Source organism: Anomaloglossus baeobatrachus, chromosome 5 (assembly GCF_048569485.1).
Source record: "Anomaloglossus baeobatrachus isolate aAnoBae1 chromosome 5, aAnoBae1.hap1, whole genome shotgun sequence".
In the NCBI taxonomy this organism is placed as follows: domain Eukaryota; kingdom Metazoa; phylum Chordata; class Amphibia; order Anura; family Aromobatidae; genus Anomaloglossus; species Anomaloglossus baeobatrachus.
This window is the reverse complement of record NC_134357.1, coordinates 290,127,278-290,132,899: the sequence shown is the minus strand read 5'-3', so window position 1 is coordinate 290,132,899 and position 5,622 is coordinate 290,127,278.

The following is a 5,622-nucleotide window of genomic DNA, read 5'->3' as shown; positions in this document are numbered from 1 at the left end:
TCACCTGGTAGTGCCACCTGAAATCCACCCAAGGCTAAAGAGAGCAAAGGGGTGGCTGAGTACGGGGACTGCCAGGGAGGTACCAAGCCCGTAAGGGTTACAGGTCCCAGTGCAGACATTCATTCAATTTTCCCTGTTAAACCTGCCTGAGGGGGCACTTCAGACCCCCAAGACAACACCACAGAGTCCGCAGCCACGTAGCAACGAGAGGGCCCATAGCTCACAAAAGGCAAGCGGCCGGAGTGACCTGGTCCACAAGTCCACCTGGTACAAGCAAACGGGCCGAAAAGAGGGGAGAACAGGCAGCAGCAACTTCCCAGGGTGACCCCCATAGGGACATCAAGTCGGGGTCACTCCAAAAACACCAGGGCTAGAAAAGGCGAGTCGGTAGTCACCCTCAAAAGTCAGCCTGACGGAGTGCCTGGTTTCTTCTGGTTAAGCCCAGCTATGCCCGAGTACTCACCCTGCCATCTATTGTGAGTAAAAACCCTGAAAGACTGTCTGGACTGTGCCTGAGTCATTATGTGACCTGTGGTTCTATACACCTACACAGGGCCCTGGGGCCTGACTCACTCTTGGGAGGCCACTACATCTAGCTGCATCCAACATCAGCCCCAGGCATCCCCTAATCTGCAGTCACCCTAACCGCAATACTGAGAGTGGCGTCACGAAACTCCTAAAGAAGCAACCTACCTGTGTCCAGACTGTTCAACCACGTGGAGTCCCTGAAGGTAATGCACCGACACAACACCTGTGGGGCTTCACAGTACCTCTGAGAAATTAACTGATTGTGATGTTGAGGTGCAAAAGAGGAGGAGAGGTCACTTGATGCAGTGCTTGCCATCCATTCTAGCACATGATATTTATCAGCCTAATTTGCATGTTGAAACGATATGCGGCTGCCAAAAAAATCTAGTGGAGTAGGTTGTCCAGTAATGGAAGTTGTTCTCATTTCTCTTGGGATAGGATGATCTGGTGTTTGCTCACTAGAGCTTTGACAAACAGAACTTCCCACAAGTACACCTACAACACTTTGCCTATTCACCCTTCCACCACAACCTCGTCGTGATTTAACAGTCATTGTTGATGTACCCTTCCCCTTTGAAACAGATGTTTCATAACCCTATGGCTGCACCTGTCAGACACCTGACACAAAAGATAAATTATTTATTTCCTGTCTGAGTTGGCAATTTTGTGAAAGCCCTGAAAAGTACCCATAACTCCAAATGTGGTTAATGTGCGTAATTTTGAGGAGGCACTGAAAAGTGCCAAGACATTTTAACCTAGTTCACTAGCAAATTTAGAGCAGGCACTACTAAATAACAATACCTAGAACCCCTTTAACTTAAGAGGGAGGTATCATGGATCCTGATGTTGGAAAATAGACATCTATGTGGTTTACATATTAAAACACATTTGTTTTTTCTATATTAAAATTTTTCCTGTCTACCAAATTTTAGTGGTTTTTTTTATTTAATTTTTTTTTGGGGGTGGGGATGTATTTTATTTTCTGTGTCATTATTTAGTAACTTCCAGTATGACAGTATTTACTATGTGCTCCGTAACAGTGATAATGGATCTGTTTTTCGATCCACGATCTGTAAGTCTGTCAAGTTTCCTGCATCTAATTGTTTATTCTATAATATAATGTTTTCCTTCATTTAAGCAACGTTCGTCTCTTTTTATGTAGTTTAAATTCCACTAAACACTCATTATCAGATGTTTCAATTTACACTGAAATAGTTAATCATTATTTCCATCCATTTTTTGGCAGGTTTATGTGTTTGTTTAATTATTTATTGCAATACTGATGAAGACTATGTATACAGTGAACTATTTATAATAACCCTTGGGCTTTGATGATTTTTCTTTTTGTTATATTTATTTACCTTGTTTGGATGGTCTATAAGCTTTGACATCACTGGGCAAACTTTGCCTGCTGATCCATCCTATGTGATGGTATTGAAGACACCTTGTTTGAATGTCCATGAGCTTTCCTGGACTAACTATGCCTGCTGATCCTTTTACTTGGAGTTTTGAAGATACCATATCTTGAATGTCTATGAGTTTTCCTGCACAAATTTTGCCTCCTGAATTACCTACTTAATTATACTGAAGACATTCTCATTGAATGCCTATGAGCTTTCCTGCCTTTGTTTATTATTATTATCAATATTTATTTATAGAGTAACATTGATTGCATAGTGCTGTACATGAGAAGTGGTTACATACAAAATACATATACAAGTTACAATAGACTGACGGGTACAGAGGTAAGAGGACCCTACCCTTGCGGGCTTACATTCTATAGGATATTGGGGAGGAGACAGTAGGTGAGGTAGTGGTGAGGTGACTGCTCTGGCGGTGGTAAAGCAGCAGCTCTATTGGCGGTGAGGTGGCAGTGCGGCAGTAGTGGTGAGACGATGGGATCATTGGAGACTAGGCATTTCTGAACAGATGAGATTTCAAGTTCTGCTTGAAGCTTGCAAGTGTAGCAGATAAGCTGACGTGATGAGTCAGCGTATTTCAGAAGACAGGGGTTAGGGTTAGTACTCGGGAGAACTCTTGGAGGTGGTTGGATGAGCAGTGAGTGAGTGCGGAAGAGAGAAGGAGATCTTTGGAGGACCGGAAATGACTTGTTGGAGTGTAGAGGGAGATTAGTTTGGAGATATACAGAGGAATCAGATTATGGATGGCTTTGTGGGTCAGTGTTAGTAGTTTGAATTGGATACGGTGGAGGATTGGGAGCCAATGGAGGGATTTGCAAGGAGGAGAAGTGGGGTGGTAGTGAGGAGTAAGGTGGATTAGCAGGGCAGCAGAGTTAAGAATGGTCTGGAGAGGTGTTAGCAGGGAGGCCACAGAGGAGGATGTTGCAGTAATCAAGGCGGGAGACTATGAGGGCATGCACTAGCATTTTTGTAGATTGAGAATTGAGGAAAGGATGGATTCTGGAACTATTTTTTAGGAGGTGGTAAGGGATTTGATGTATGGTATGAAAGACAAGGCAAAGTCCAGTGTTACTCCGAGGCAGCGGACTTCGGGTACTGGGGAGAGCGTGATGTTATTTATTGTAATAGATAGATCAGGTAGGGAACATAGGTGAGATGGAGGAAAGATGATTAGTTCAGTTTTGGTCACATTGAGCTTTAGGATTTGAGAGGAGAAAAAGAAGGATATGACAGATAGAGACTCTAGGATATTTACAGCAGTGATGTAAATATAGCAGCAGTGATGTAAATGTACTGGGCCAGAGAAGTTGATCTGAGAAGCATCTGCATATACTGTAAGTGGTACTGTAAGCCGTGGTACTTGATAAGTTGTCTCAGGCAGTCCAAATGTATAGATGGAGAAGAGTAAGGGTCCCAGGACAGAGCTTTGAGGGACACCAATAGAGAGATGGTGGGATGAAGAGGTTGTATGGGAGTGGGATACACTAAAAGTGCACTTGGAAATGTGGCGCTGCTGAGGCTCAAGGTGCCACAGGGTACTGCATCCCACGTAGGCTATGGTGCTGAACATGGATCCAAAAGGAGGACGGTACCGGTTTCATCATCCACAACCACATACACACAGGCCGGATTGTAGGTTGTCAAAGAGAGACTTAAACGAGAGATGGGAGGAAAGTTCAGCATGGACATGCTGTTCAAAGAGTTTGTAAGCGAACGGGAGCAGCGATATGGTATGATAACCAATAGTAGAGGTCGGATTGAGAGAAAATTTCTTTAGGATGGGTGTGATTGTTGCATGTTTGAAAGTTGAAGGGAAGGTACCAGAGGTTAAAGGGAACTTGTCATCAGAAATTTGGCTTTCAACCTAAAAGTTTCCCCCTCTGCAGCTCGTGGGCTGCATTCTAGTAAGGTTTCTATACTTTTTGTGCCCCCTTTTAAACCAAAATAAATACTTTATAAAACTGTACCTTTCGGTTTGAAAATCTTGTAAATTGTCCATGGGGGTGGGCCGTGTGGCGTCCGTTGCTGTATCTTACGCCGTCCCCCATGCTCCAAATCATCCCTCATAACGCTGCCCACTGCGCCCGAGGTCCCGTGCACGCCGGGACACCTGGTGACGTGGTCGCACGCACGAGAGTATGGGTGGTGCTGTGATTGCATCGCAAGTGCGCGCCCATACTCTCGTGGGCGCGCTCTCCCCTCTGTACGTCGCTCAGATCCTCTCCGCTTCTCCTGTAGTGGCCTGCTTCGCTCCTCCCATCTATTTCCTGCTGCAGGGTACGATGGGAAGAAGGTGACGTCGGGCCGGCACAGAACGCTGGATGCAGTGGGGAAAGGGCGGGCACGAGAGTATGGGCGGGCACTTGCGACTATGTGACAAAGTATTCTGATATATTCTGAGATAAGAGAGGTTAGAGGAGGCAGCTGTGGGCAAAGGAGGGAGATAAAGACATTGAATAACTGTTTGGGGTTGTGGGATAAAGAAGATACAAGGGTTCTGAAGTAATCCTGTTTAGCAGAGGTGAGGGCTGAACAATGTGTGAAATGCATTTTTGAATGTGGTGAAGTCTTTCTGGGACTACGTTTTATTTCACTGCTGCTCAGCAACCTGACATACTTGCTGAAGTTTTTAGTGAGTCTGTTGTGCCAGTGTTGTATATTGATTTGTCTCACTCTGCCACGCAAGAGAGGAGCAACCGAATCAATAGCTGATGCGAGAGTAGTGTTGTAGAAAATGGTGGCATTGTCTGTGTCATGGAGTGAAGGTATGAAGGAGAGTGGTAGGAGTCAGAGAGAGTGTGAATGTTGAGATTGCAAGATTTCTGCTGGGGTGTATTAGTTGCTGGACAAGGGGAGCAGTAGGGATGGACAGGGATGCAAAGGTCAGTAGATGGTGGTCAGACAGGGGGAAAGGGAAGATTTTGAGGTCTGATAGGGAACATCAGAGACGGGTGAAGATAAGGTCCAGTGTGTCCATCTTTATGGGTGGCAGAGGTAGACCACTGAGTTAGACCAAAGGATGAAGCGAGGGACAGGAGTCTGAAAGCTGCCAACTGGCAGGTGTCAGTGGGGATGTTGAAGTCACCCATGATGATAGTGGGAATGTCAGCAGACAGAAAGTGTAAAAGGCAGGCAGAGAACTGGTCAATGAAAGTAGTGGCTGGGCCCAAGGATCGGGATATGATGGCCACTTGGAGGTTGGAGAGAGAATAGATGCGGACAGAGTGCACTTCAAAAGAAGGGAGGGTAGAGGTGGGATTGGCTTAAAGCTGCAGTTGTTAAAAATAAGAAAACCCAATCCTTCACCCTGTTTATTTCCAGGGTGAGGAGCATGGGTGAAGTGAAGGCCACCTTTGCACAGTGCAGCAGGGGAGGCAGTGTTGGAGGGTGTCAGCCTTGTTTCTGTGCGGTCCAGAAAGCATAGAGCGGAAGAGGCTGTGAATGAGGTGCAGTTTATTACGAACAGAACTGGTGTTCCAGAGCACTCCAGATAAAGAGAGAAGTGGAATGGGCAACAAGGGAATGGCTTTATAGGAGATTGTGGTAGTTTCTAGTATGTGGGGAGTGATAAGGGGGTGATAAAATGAGGGGTACCAGCTGTGGGGGTCCAGGATTGGAAGATATATTGCTGGCAGTTTGGAGAAAGAGAGAAAGGGAGATTAGGTGGGTGAAG